Source organism: Ptiloglossa arizonensis, chromosome 2, assembly GCF_051014685.1.
Source record: "Ptiloglossa arizonensis isolate GNS036 chromosome 2, iyPtiAriz1_principal, whole genome shotgun sequence".
Lineage (NCBI taxonomy): Eukaryota > Metazoa > Arthropoda > Insecta > Hymenoptera > Colletidae > Ptiloglossa > Ptiloglossa arizonensis.
Genome location: NC_135049.1, coordinates 3,748,580 through 3,763,486, shown reverse-complemented (window position 1 = coordinate 3,763,486; position 14,907 = coordinate 3,748,580). Strand labels below are relative to the sequence as shown.

The 14,907-nt window shown below is 31.7% G+C and overlaps 1 protein-coding gene and 1 long non-coding RNA gene across 4 annotated transcripts in view; both read right to left on the bottom strand.

Annotated features, from left to right (window-relative positions):
* The window catches only part of Hnf4 (Hepatocyte nuclear factor 4), a 50,697-nt gene that overhangs the window by 22,184 nt on the left and 13,606 nt on the right, over positions 1-14,907 (bottom strand). The window lies entirely within an intron of this gene.
* LOC143143205 (uncharacterized) lies at positions 3,284-4,756 on the bottom strand. The gene is made up of 2 exons (XR_012991058.1): positions 3,583-4,756; positions 3,284-3,507 (listed from the first exon to the last, which is right to left on the bottom strand). It is a non-coding gene; the product is annotated as an uncharacterized LOC143143205 (long non-coding RNA).

Below are 14,907 nucleotides of genomic sequence, written 5' to 3'. Positions count from 1 at the left end.
ATGTTTGTTAAACTTTGATCAATGTTATTAAAAATAGATGTCTAAGTCATGTCTGACATATACTGTGATTATTAACTACTTTTAATAAATGAACCTTAATAAATTTAATTTCTAACACAATTATATCGCTACTTTAGCATTAAATAAATTTACGATTACTTTCAGTACAACTTATTCATCGATTAGATAGATAGTCTTTTAGAATACGGTCTGTTACTATTAAAATTTTTCTATTTCTGATACAAAAAAAATACTATAACTTATTCATTTATTAAACACGACTCTATACAACTCATTATACATTATATTGCCATCTCAAGTTGCAAATAGTTCATTAAAAATCTGCTACAGGTGTCTCAAAATGTATAATAAATACGTGTATGTGCGAAAGTCCCGAAAATCAGAGATAGAAGGTAGAGAAAAAAAAGCAATGAATTTCGGATGTGCCCCAAAATAAACTGTAGGAATAATGTTTGACCTTGGTGATAAAAAGGTAACCATCATTGATGCCTCTTGTTTAAACTCTGAAATTCACGACAATCGAAGATTCTGCTACGTATCCGTATCAGGTGATTATTTACAGTCGAATGTTGCACTGAATTAATAAGTTAATAAGCGCAAAATAACGACTATCCGTCAAACGTGGTACGGCGTATTTGTAATTCATAATAAGTTGAGCTACATAATTATGGCAAGTTCACTTACGTAAAAGAGAATAAACTATCGATCACAAATATATTTTCTCAGTTTGTGACGCTATTTCTTCTCAAGTGATTCAAATGAAATCTTTCACAGACACTACAATTATTATTTCATTGTCGTAGATATTTTTTCAGATTTCAAGTAAAACTAGAATACTATATTTAACAGTGACGAATTTCTTATTAGTAGATTTTTCTTCGAATAATAAGTTCTCTATTCCCAGATTCAAAGATCTGTCTACTTTTGAATTGAATAATCTCTTTGAACTTATTTCGGTAACTTCTTCTTTTTTAAACCAAATTACAAGCATTGTTTTTTTTTGGATGAAGATTTTTCAGTGCATGTTAAGATAGCATTTAATAAAGTCATTTGCACCAGATGACAGTAAAAAAGTGTAAGACAATGTATCATTCATAGAGGACGCATCGTCTTAACTTTCTTACTTTGCCTCTATCGTGAAGATGCTGAACAACAGTGTTGATTTATGAACGTCTACATTTCTTGCAAAATGTTTAACTGATCATTAAGTGGTGTCTGATTTTATCATAGTATTAAGAACGTCATTGTCAACGTTAGAATTGCCTCCAGTATGTGAATAGTCCAAAAGTGACCGATCCAAAATTAAGTTATACGTTCAGATATCAATAACATGTAGTTGCCCACTCCTAATTGATGAGCAATGCGATCATCGGTATAGTTTATTCGAATCTAAACTCGTAAGAGTCATGAATCGTATGTGAGGTATCATTCTGATTTATTATTTTCGAATGTTGATATTCCGGTATTTTGGATTTTCCTATTATTTCATAAAATTTGTATTTTTCCATTATATTATCCAATAACAATAAATACAATGTCTACGTTAATTATAAACGTATATTTTTAAAATATACTTGAATAAACCGTCAAATGGTCGATAGTATCGTATCATTCGATAAATTTTCAAAAATAAAATTTCAAAATAGTTATCGATCAAATACTACTTAAATTACACCAAGATTATTATTATCAACATACTCGTATTTCTTAGAATTCAGTATTTGAACTTTACAATTGTTAGGAAACATTTGCTTCCTAAAAATCGTCGTTTCGTCATAGTTTTGTATTTATATAAGTGTATAGTGGCGTTTCGTTCTAGTTTCGTATTTTACTTTAATGTATTTGGTGGAAACCAACGCACAAGCAAGAGTGACGGATGATTGTCAGTGAGAGCGATAACATATCCGTATACCAAGTTTAATTCTTCGGACTGAACATCCGTGAAACGCATGTGTATTCGGACGTATCGTTTTTTTTCGGTAAGAAAACCGTAGTTTAACGTAAAGCCGAGGCGAGCGTGGTGCATCGCGTGAAATGCATTACCGATTCTATTTTGCGACGCATACCGAAGTGGACGGGACCTGCCTTAACTCAAGCCAAAGTCTAGTTCCTGACCCTATTCGCTGTATCTTCTGACAATTATGTCGTTCTGATTATGCGTCTCGATACGAAACGCGGCGGTGGAAATTTCATTGTAACAGACGCGAGGTTTCCACTTGAACGACACTTACACAGGGTGTTCCGTGGGTAATATTTCAGAAGTGGATTCGAAACCTCAAGGCGACAATAGTTTGTATAAACATATTCTCGATTCGACTTTGTTCTTTAAGTTGCACCCCTTTTTGCATTCTAACGACATTCTCGTAGGCAATTGTTCGCGTAGGCAGTAATTTAGTATTACTAGTTAAGAATGACTAGTTTGTTGTTGCAATTTTATCAAAATCACGCGCAAAAGTAAGCAAATGAAGTCTCCCTATGTACCGAAGAACTTGAATTATCGAAACTTTCTTAACACGTTCGAGAATTTACGATAAACTGGGTTTAAATAAATATGTGGCCACTTTGAACATTTTCTTCCTAAGCAAATATACAGTTAACGAAATACAGAAAAGTCTGAAACTGAGAAACATGATCATATCTAGAGATCTATATACGCAATGTTCATACATAAGTAATAAACGTACGTAATATCTCTGATTTAAGTCAATAGTTGCAATTATTTATTAAACTATTGAATATACAAAAGTATTACTCATATGTTAATAGTTTGATTTAAAAAGAAAATATAAAGACAATAATGGAGTTGAATTTTTTGTACAACTCTTCGCAGAGATTTTACGTTATGCAATATATGCCATTAAATGGTTCTTTTTTGCAGACATATAGAACATATAGAAATACATAATAATTGAACATAGCAAGTTATTATTTAATACTTTTCTTTTTAACATGTTCCTTCGATCGTTGCAATCGATCGAAAAATAATAATTAAATACATTAAATACTTTAAAATAATTATTGTTTCCGATCGTATCGATATCTATTCATTACATTAAATTTAATACTCGTTTAATTGCGCTTATAACTTATTAGAAATAATAGAAGAAACATCTTATATTACATTAATTAGTAAGAAACATCTTACTAATACCAATGACAATTTATTTCGATGCTTGTTCGATATCATGACACTATGTTTGATAATTGATATTTACGTATCGGTATTAATAAATAATTAATTTCTAATTGGATTGGTCCCATCGCTAGTAATAGACGAAACTTTCGTTTCTTTATTGTAAAATAAAGGTACACTGCCTCTTTAATGATACAATAATTTCACTAATTAAACTATTCACCGACCGTATCAAGGCACTTTTACCAACGCGGTACAAGGCTTTAAGTCCCATTTATATGGAATTTGTGTGCCCTAGGTTCGATGAATTCCAGAAACAAATGTCCCGGAATTTCTCGGTTGGAGAATGATCTCTGAAAAAAGAAATTATCCAAGTGACGATAGGATATAAAACACGGGAGTGTAATCGATGTGACAAAGTTTCATACTTGAGTACGTTGAACTTTCGCAGCGTTAAACGCGAGACGCACGATCGGACATTGCTGCGAGGAAATATGGGATCACTTCTGTTGACCAATGTTGTTTGTTGTCAATTTTTCACGGTAAGATCAGGCAGTTATAGATTCACCTCGTTTTTGAAAGACACCATGGAGCGAGCAACTGGCCACCAAACAGTCACAATTACCTTCTTAGAGTACAAACTTGATTTTAACACAGACTTTTATGATTCGTCGACCGTAAGATCAGGCAGTTATCGATTCACCTTGTTTTTCAAAGACACCATAGAGTCAGCAACTGGCCACCAAACAGTCACAATTACCTTCTTACAGTATAAACTTGATTTTAACACGGACTTCGATGGTTCGTGATCATTCAATCGTTGAGCAGATTGACGTCGATCATCCTACATTATTCATTTCTTGTCACGAGTTACTATTCGATCCAAGATGGATGGGACAGCGCAGAAGCAGCGAATCTCCGATTCTTTTGATTCTCATCGAGCATCCCGAAGAAATCCATTTTTCAAGCTTTCTGACATCATCGATTTGCCTTATCTGTCTGGAAATTGTCGCAGCACTTGTGCCAAACTGTCCTCCGAATTCTCTGGCAGTTCGACGTATGTCTGACCCCACTAGAGTATTTTTGTACAGTTTTCGTGTGGCTATCTTTGAACGGATAAATCGTGTGTCACGACCCAATATTGTAGCTCCAAAATGATTGGAACTTCAAAACAATCTCGGAAACGAAGTGAAACAGATCTGTGCAAACTTTTTGCATTATTTTTTTTTTTTAATAAGTACTCGTTGTTAAGACACACTAATTGAGAAACTCGTCTTCGATAAGTTCCGTGCACCAATGTATTTTTGGGAGAATCCTTTGACTCTGTTCGATTCTGCTGACACGCGATGATATGCAGAACTGATCCACGTGACGTAATCGTCGCAATCCACTACCAACTCGCTTTACCTCCACTCTCAATATTTTCTATAATGAACGTACGTGACTGTGGATCACGTTGAGCGTAGTACCGCGCAATTATTGGTCGAGAATGTGACCAAAAATTTAGCAATACCTTCTCCACTAATCGAGGGAACTTTCACTTTTCTTATCCCACTTTTCTCCCTCCCCCCGCTTCATCCTAGCTTCTTTCTTTTTACGAGAGTGTATCTATAAATATAATGCCTGCGATAGGAGGAAATTCGAATTACCATTCCTGGATTATTAAAAAAAGAGTACACAATAGAAAAGTAAAATAGGTAATAAAAATATCAAAATGTTTGGATTGTAATTTCGATTGAGGGAAATGTAAAATTTTAATTGACCAGCATTTTCGATCAATATCATCACAAACATTGTACATGTAACCTTGTACATTGCAAGTACTTTTACAGTAAATATACAGTGAAGATATAAGTATTTAGAGCTTCGATAAAACATGTTACACGAATAGTAAACATAAAGTGATGAATTGAATTAAGTTGAATAATTTGATTTTTCAAAAGTAAAAATACGTTATTTTACCATCTGTAGAAGAATACGGTTGGCAAGCCTGAAGGTAATGCGTCAGCTTCCAAGCAATAAAAACAAAGAATCCGCATGAAATTATTGACAGGAATATAAAATGAATGCTGAGATAAAAGGATAACGTTCAATAACTACAGAATGTTTTAAGACCAAAAGTGCAAACTTGGTACAGTTCATAATGAAAAAGAAGAAAAAAGTATTCATAAATGTATGTCCGTGAACTGTTTCGCAGATGCAAAAAAATTGTTTTTCTTTTTTTTTACAAAAAAAGCACCGTCTTGCGCAATACTAGTTTTCAAAAATAGTATCTTTCTTTAAATTATTTATTCTCGATGTTTTTTTTTTGTAGTTATTATTTTTTAAACTTTCGACGCACCGACGATAACTACGCTACTTGCCATACAGAATGTATTTTTAAACTATTTATACACACATCGACAAAGTTGGTTTCTTTATATACAGTATTTGTCTCTGATTATAGGGACTGTAATCTTACAATGACGGTATTTCTAAATACCGTCGGGCTAAATTTTAACAGCGCGTTTTAAATGCTTTTTTCCGAACCTTAAGTAGAGGGGCACCAGTAAGAGTGTTTAAATGGGCATCTCGAGCAAATAGCAAACTTCACGTCTAATACAACGAACCAATACTAACGTTCTTATCATTATTTGGTGTCTAGCTATGATTGTTTACATTCCGTTATCGTATCTGAGCAATGTCAACTAATGTTTACACGTCTCACAGTTTACGCGAGCGGTGGAATCTTTCCGTTAACGTACTACTTTTATACACGTCAGTAAGTTGGAAAGAAACACCCTGTATCTTCAATTGATACATTCAGTATCACACTATACGTGCACTCGGACTTCAGACTTTCGTGCTATGATTTTTGTTAGCATTTCTACTCGGGTTATTGTTACATCATTCTTTTCGCAAATAAACATTGTTGCATTTGCAAATAAATAATCGGCTCTGCGAATTTTGCAAGAACTAACATTTATTGTCTGCTCGTTGTATCACCCCGTGTCCTTACCTCCCATTTGATTTTCTAGCTCGTATTTAGAATACTTATGAAACACAATAGTAACTTGCACGAGTAGTTAACGGGAAAACGTAGAATGACTACTTGTCGTTAAATAATGTTTAATATACGCGAGACGTTTTAGAAATTATGTAACACCTCGTCAGTAGACAATCTTTTATAGCGCTGAATATTAAATAGTACAATGAATTTCTTTTTTTTTACAATTTTCCAAGTTGAAATGATTTCTTCAAAAAATGTTTGTTTATCCTTCGTACCGGTTCAAATTTGAACCGAGTGTATTGCTGGTGATGCAAAGGATTAATTAGGAACAGGAAGCGCACTGACAGTTGAGCATACAATCTTTTTTGGTTTTTAAAATTTCACTCAAAACAGAAATAACACACACGGTAATTCTAGTGCTGACAACGATACTGTCAGTGGATTCTTAATACTTTGATGAAGTCAAACATCACTAAAATTATTAGACAGTTATAAGGAAGATAGGTGTTTTTGAATTTACAGTACTTCGACATCTTCACAAAATAGACAATAGGCAAAGTGAAAAAGTTGACACAGTGATATAATAAAAATATACTCCTACAGTTGTGAAACCGTGACGATCAGTCATTTATTAACACAAATACGAGAGATGTTTAATATAAGCTATCGTTCTTTTGTATTAAACATTTCCTTTTACGCCCCTCCAAAGATTTATCATTTATTAGGATTTATTTTGAAAAACGTTGCAATAAAGGGATAAGATCTCGTCATCAATCCATGCATTGACTACCAAATAACTGCACTAATTCGTATCGAAATAGTTGTAATTTTATTGTGTCTTGTTTTGAAGCTCTAGTGAGTTTTATGCCCTAGTAATCTGTATCCGCTTACCTTCACAAACTTATAAAAGTCTTATCATTGATATTCTTATCCATTCAATACATCCAGTTGTCAGTTCGATTTACTGGTATTCTTGTTCAGAGTACTTGAATATTGCGAGAATTAAAAATAGTATCATTTTTAACCTAATCCATCGTAAGGAAAAATAAACGGTGGCTTATTCGATACAAAAATAGTAATATAAACATATTTCATAACAAGTTTCAAGCTGAATATTTGTAAAACCGTTAAGTACTAATACACCACAAGTATTATGTTGAATATGTTATTTTTAACGCTATCTTCTTACAGCACAATTATGAAATACAGCGAGTCTTCGAGTTACACGGATTCGTAGATACGCGGTCACGTCTTCATTTATGTTTTTATACATAACGGGTAGGCGTGTATGTATTTACATATTAAATACAGTTTTCTTTTTCTTCAATTCTTCTGTTTACAAAGGAGTACGTATGGATCTGTTTATTAATAATTAACTTTAGCAACAAAAATCGTATATTAAATGTATTTCCAGGAGAAAGAAAGATCAATTCTGGCAGGAATGTACTGATCGTATTGGGTGAAATATTTTAATCGGGATGGGGAGTAGGATAACACAGGTAAATAAATCGGTGCCATCGTGAAAACATCTATTGACTAGTAGGTCCATTTTTTCTCCACCTGACGGGAATTATTGAGCAACACCTTGACACCGAGCAGGCAAACCAGTGGTTTTGTAACGCTTCATTGACGAGAGCAAAAAACAAGAGTGACTTGAGTGCTGACCGGGCCTTGATCCGCAGACTAAGACGCTCGGCGCACGCATCGCGCGCTTTTTCGATTCTAAACAGCTCGCTCAAATCGGGTCCTCAGTATACTCATAAAATCGCAGATCGTTGTGGTAAAAAGTCTCCGTATAAAAAAGAAATCGTGTCCTCGAGAGCGAATCGTTTATCACGCGGACCTCTGACACAAGATACTTCGCCTCGCGTTTAAAGCACGGCCGACTTGATACGAGACCTACGATATCAGGTGGTACCAATATTTTCCAAACGAATTCGACCAAATTTTGTACAGTTCATGGAAATTAAACGAGAGAGAAGTACGACTGTGACATACCCGACGGAAATCTACTTCAGGATAACTTTTCAACTTCCTTGGGATTAACGATTGTCGAATCTCGTTTTCAAGTTATCAATTTCTAATCTAAACTATAATTTAGGTTTTTTTTTTTTTATTCGTTATAATGTGCATGCGATTTATCTTCTTAAAAAACTCTCAAGTTGATAGGATTGGGAGAAAATGAACTATATTGTTCCTTGTGTAGAATTAGCTGGATAATTCCGACTATCTACCTTTATTATACTCAATATCGAAAAAAATAATATTTATCATATTGTTCTGATATCTCATTGTATGTCCTAAGACGCAGTGATATTAATTGGAAAATATTGCTGATATTATACGTGTTACAGAATACACAGTAGTGTACTCTGATATTGCACGTGCTACAGAATACATCGTATTGTCAAGTAGTGTACTACTTGATAATGTGAAATTTTACAAAACAGTGGTAACTATATTATTTTTATAAATACAATAGGTAGGATCAAATATATTTAAAAATATTCTCATATATCTATTTAATATTATATAAGTTTTCCAAATTACTTTTTCGAGTCGATTAATATGGTTTTCTTTAAATAATACTGGGGTAATTAAGACCATGATTTTGAATTTGAATTTACTCTTAACAAAATAATAGTATCAAAATCATTCCTGGCTTTTTGCCTAACTTTAACCAGATCAAAAGCGAAAGTAAAATTTTATATGCGTTGTCTGGAACCATATCTCTTTTTGAAAAGGCCTAATAGGCTATCAAATGTAATGTTTTTATCCTTGTATGTAGCCTAATCTACTAATACAATTTATCATTTTTTATAAGATTAGCAGTGCAATTAGCATAGCATTTCAACAGAAATACGTGTATGATCGAAATTACTTCCTGTCGATATAATACTGGTTGATGAGAATATGTGAGATTATTGAAAATATATTGGGAATTACACACTTTCTCGTTTATTACAATTTTCAAGGTAATTTCGATAGTTTGCTTAACTCCTTTCAAATTTAAAATTTTCTACTCTTAATATGTTGTTTTCAGAGTATAATCTACAACTGGAACAATTGTAAAGCTAGGATTTTTTTCTAGGAAAAAATTAATAAGGAAGAATAATTTTTGTTTTCAAAAAGTGACAAAATCACCCCAACCTACCATAATTGTTGTCTCATTTTTTGCGACATCTATAATATTAATATTATGGAACATGTGAAACTCTATGTGAAACTCTATTTACTCAGACTTTAACGTACTGTTAAATTTTATGTCTATTTTTTGATATTGTTATTGGCAAATTTTTACACTGCTTTTATAGTTTATAGTTTGATAATCGGTTAGTCGGGCATCAAGTTACAATTGCGCATTTAGTTATACAAAGTGTACCATACCACCTAGTCTTTTGATAGGAGTCAATTTGACTTCACTATACGATTGACCTAAACATTCTATCTTACCAACTGAGGATTAATATACAGGGTGCGTCAAGTCGTTTGGGATGATTCGAGCCTCCTGTTTTATTGAAAATAGAAAAAAATGACGGAGGAAAATAGTGAACGATATAACAATGTCTATTTTCCAATAACCTTATATTTTTCATAATAGATCAATAGAATTCTGGTTACTAGACATCTATTTTAATGTAAATAACAGACGAAAACAATAAATATCCTTTAAATTGTCAGTATCTAAACTTGCTCTCTATATTATTAACAATTTTTATTATTATCTTTACACATTGGTATTATTATTATTATTATTATTATTATTATTACACAAAAATGTAATATTTCGGTAGTACTTAAAATTTCTAGTACTAATTTCGGGAAGTATTGGAGTGATTCGAAATAGAGTGATTACTAAAATAACTGAAAATTTGCAAATCGACTAAAGATTGCATATATATTACCGATACGAGCATATTTAATAATGATATTTTTAATGCAAGTAATCAGTTTTCCCAATACAGTATAATTTTCGCTAATTTAATGATATTCTCGCCAATTGCCACCTGTTGAATTCTTTTTTGACGCCTGTTAATTACAGGTTTCGCATCACGTTGCTGCTCTGATGCCATTATTACGTGTAAACGTGTACGCTGCCAATTACAGAAATGGTTGCGAAACGGTTTGTACCAATAGATAGTGAAAAAAGTCATTAAGTGCAACTAAATAATTTTATGTGCTCTATAAACCTATATCACTAGTATGCACTCACATATCTGAATACATATGCAAAATTGCCCTTTTTTTGTGACGAAACTTTACATTTTTCAGTATATCAGTCGATATAATGTTTCATTTTCTATAAAACAGTATTAGGGTACTTGGAGAAAACAACTGTTGGTTCAATGTTACAGGGATTCATACTATATAGTAACACAGAAATGTGGGGCATCTGAAATTATTTATGACTTCATTTTCTACTCCTAAATATTTCAAAGATACAGCTTGGTCCAGCTTGTGTGGGATATCTTTTAGAAAAATACTTTCATTATAAAATTTAATACTCTGAAATGTATTCTGGTTCGATAAATGAGATTCTACTAAATTTGAAAGTAAGTATTAAGCTATCGAAGAATATAAAATCGCAAGAAGTACTTAAAACTCGCTGGATATTCGTTATAATGAATATTCTGTAGTTTTTCTACGTTTCCATAAGAAGAAACGAGGTAGAATGATCTTTCCGTGTGTTGTTACTATGTATTTTTAAATTTATTTAATTCTAAATGATATAAAGTAAAGCACTTTATATCAACCATAGGTTTTCACAGCGTTATGTTGCAAAAGAATATTTCTATGAAATATGACTCTGAATATTCGTTAATGCTTTGTCGATTCCCAACACATTTTCAAGCACACTTATGTACATTAAACGCAATTCTCAGCGTGAGCTGTCTAACGCTAAACTCAAATATAAATCTTCAAACATGAATGCCAATGCGAATCTTTAATATACCTTACTCGAAGCTTTACCTCTTATCACGCAAAGTTTCATTCAAGGTTAAAGTCAAAGAGCTTCGTGCAGTATTATATTAAGTACTGATGCAATCGAGCATGCTGAAAGAAACTTATTGATGTATCAAAATTCTACACTGCATAAACGTTAAGAAATGTAATGACTTTTATTCAAAAATAACGAAATACAAAACATAAATATTTGCTCCAATTCAAAGACCTTAATATAAATAAATATAAAATTCTTCCTTTCTTTCTTTAAGTCTTACGTCATAGAGATAATATACGAAAATATAAAAAAATTAAATATGCTCTCACTTAAAAAAATTTCCGAGTAGTGATGGGTTTAAGTACATCGCAAACGGTTTCAAAATATTACGGAAAATGAAAACAGTATATAGTTATAAATAGAATCGAATGGATAGATTAGAATCTAACAAAATATACTCAAGACATGTTCGTATACCGTGAAAAATAATAGTAGTACTTATATGTATAATCGAACAAAATAAAATTAAAACTGAAATTAAGATGAAAGCTACTCTCAAACTTGTTAATGAAATGCTTGTTTAGTTAAATTTTTTGAAAAGTAATGGAAACAATATAGTTTAATGCAAAATTTCATTAAACCCATAATGTATTGCCACTGTATCCAATTAGAGTGAATTTAAAACAATTTTAAAAATAATTTTCATTCCTTGAAGGTAAATATCAGCCGACAAAACAGATATGTGTTCAATATTTTTCGCTATTCATCTTTATGTGAAGTATACACTCAATCCAGACAGTCAATCATGTGATGCACATTTTCATTTTATTGTGATTTGTAATTTGTAATAAGTATCGCATGGAAATATAATCGAAAGCTATTTGTAAAGGAACGTACATATAGATTTACAGTCTAATTCAACAATTTTAATGCGAGGTTGAAACTATTTTTATAACAAGTACAAAATTTTAAAAAATAGATAGATTACATAACGGATGTTTCTGTCTAACTTGAGCATCTCGAATATTTCCGTTGCTAATATGAATAAGAAAAAAAGTCCACTATAAAGATATGCGATTCAGAGAAACAAATATTCTTGTAAGCAAAATTTCCTTTTCACCGTCACACGAGATTTCAAGGTCATCAATATTTTGTTAAAGAGAATAACATATTTTCGTTAACGCACTGGCGCAGTTTATTAAAAGACAAATTCAACTACCTAGGGTGTGTTGATCTTCAAATAACTTTAACAAACAAAACTCACGTTTATACGAGGAAAACGGGCCGTCTAAAGATTCATTCGCTTATCGTATTAAAGAATAAATGGAAATTAACGATAACCATTCTGAATATCATCTGAATTAATATAGGTACATATTTATACCGAAACATATACAGCTTTTACATCTTTTCCTTTTTCCTATTAAGACATGATGTTTGTCGTCCAAGGTCATTTGGCTTGGTTTATTTAACATATACGTGATGGCAGTTTTCTTTTTATGAATTACGTCTCTGCGTTAAATTAATCACCCGGTTAGAAAACATCGATAATCGGAATATCTCATAAAATACGTCCGTGAAAAAGAATATTTACCTTTTCGGTACAATCTAGACTAATCGATCATTATCTACATTAATTTTTTATAGAAATTCAGCAAAGAAAAAAATGCTATTAATTTTATAAATATTCAGTGCATTGTATGTACATTATTTTTGAACTTTCATCTTGTACGAATTAAGAGATTAATGTATCATTGACTTTGCTGTTCTATAAAAAAGTAAAGTATTATTTAACTTGAATTTTTTAGTACCGTATCGCATTTCTTACTTCCTGTTTCAATGAGTAAAAATATTTATACTAAAAATAACGATATCAAACATTCACTCCAAGAATTTACCATTTTTTAATAGCTTTTAATTTTGTTCAATTAACCTAGTCAATAACAAACTATTGTTTCTTCAAAATTGATGTTTATTTTCTATGCATTACGAAGAAGACTTTAATCATATTGAAATACTTGTATACATGCAGTATAAAATAAAAAACAATGATTCTGTCAATTCACTTCAGGGATAGATTTAGCATTTAGAAATAATAAAATAAAATCACATAAACATATCTCAAATTTAATCGTATCTCCGAGTTGTAACGAGTTTTAAGATCTAGCAACCTGTACAAATCTCATAACTAAACGGTCATTAACATGACTGAGAAGCATACGAAAATGAATTAAAGATTCGATCTAAATAGGCTAATAGATCATCTTGTATTCATAGTAATGCGTAACAGATGCAAGAAAAACGACGATTTCTTACGAAAGGAGTTCACCACGATCCACTGACCTACCATTCGCTATTGAATGTCCAACAAGAATGTCACATTCAACAAAGATGTTCGAAAGCAAACACACGTTTGTAGTGTGTAAATAATTGCTTAGGGTCACGGATACGATTCTTCGCGGAAAAACTGCACCTAGAAAAGCTTTGTGACCTTCTGAGGAGCCAATCCTTATTAAAATCTTTATTGATGAGATTGACTAAAGCGTCTGGATCATCATATCACAGGAATGTTGTTTAATTGTGTTTAGTGAATTGTCAACGTAGAATATTGGCAGCCAGAATTAATTCGATGCAGCAACGAAGTAGTAGCTTCAAACAGTAAACAAAATATTAACAAAAATCTATAATTGCTATTTGAAAAATAAAGAAAGTTAACGTTAAGATAACAGTAAAAAACAAATTTAGAAGTATTATTTTTAATCCACTAAATTCTGCGTAACAGATGGGTAAAATATTTATTGTGTACACTTATTAAACCCAATATAGCGATGCAAGTGTATAAATTAAAAATTATTACTAGAAATTATCAATAGGGTAGAATTTTTATCAACAAATACAGATAAATGCACTGTGTGACGCTACTTACATTAAAATACTATTCGATAATTTTCTTTTCCTAATTATTATCATTTAAAATTTATATTTACAGTTAATATGCTTGAAAGTCGTAGAATTTATTAAAGTCACGAACTCAATGCGAATCATAAATAGAATTTATCAACGACTCCAAATTTAGCAAAAAAAAGAAAAAGAAATGAAAGCACGAGAGTGAGAATGAAATTACGAAACGCTTCGAACGTGACCTTTCCTGGGAGGCTAATTATGAAAATCAACTCTGTCGACGTTGGAAAAAAGCAATGGCGTTTTTTGTTCGAAGCGAAAGAAATCTTTAGTGGGGCGATAAAAGGCATCGACTTCGTTTACAAGCAAGAAACATGGAAAGTTTTCCACGCGTGAAGGATGAAGACGTTTCATAGCATGTCTTTCCATTGGTATATGAATTAATTGTTTATTGAACATTTCTCGCACTTTCAATATTTAAACTCGATATAAAGCAGTATGATAAAACAGAATTGAAAAATTGAAAATTTTAACAATGAAAAATCATTTCCCTTTTAACTTTATTCTTGTATGGTCTACTCGTATCGATACAGGTTCACGTAGGTTTGTTACAGTTTTCAGTCAATACAAATCTACAGTTCTGAAATATTTTTTAATGAAAATTTTTAGAGACAACAAGAACGTGTTAATAGTCTCTACGACATTTATTGCATTATCAACGAGCTATCTAAACGAATACAACTGATATTGATTTAATTTTAATTATAAAAATATATAATGGTAATATTGCAATATTTAAAAAATATTTAAAAAATTTCTGTTTAAGAAACAACAAAGATTAGTTCTAGAAACTGGGACCACTTAAATGCACGTGTATCTTTTTAAGCTGCTGATGGGAAGAAAGTTTAGAAAAATCCAATT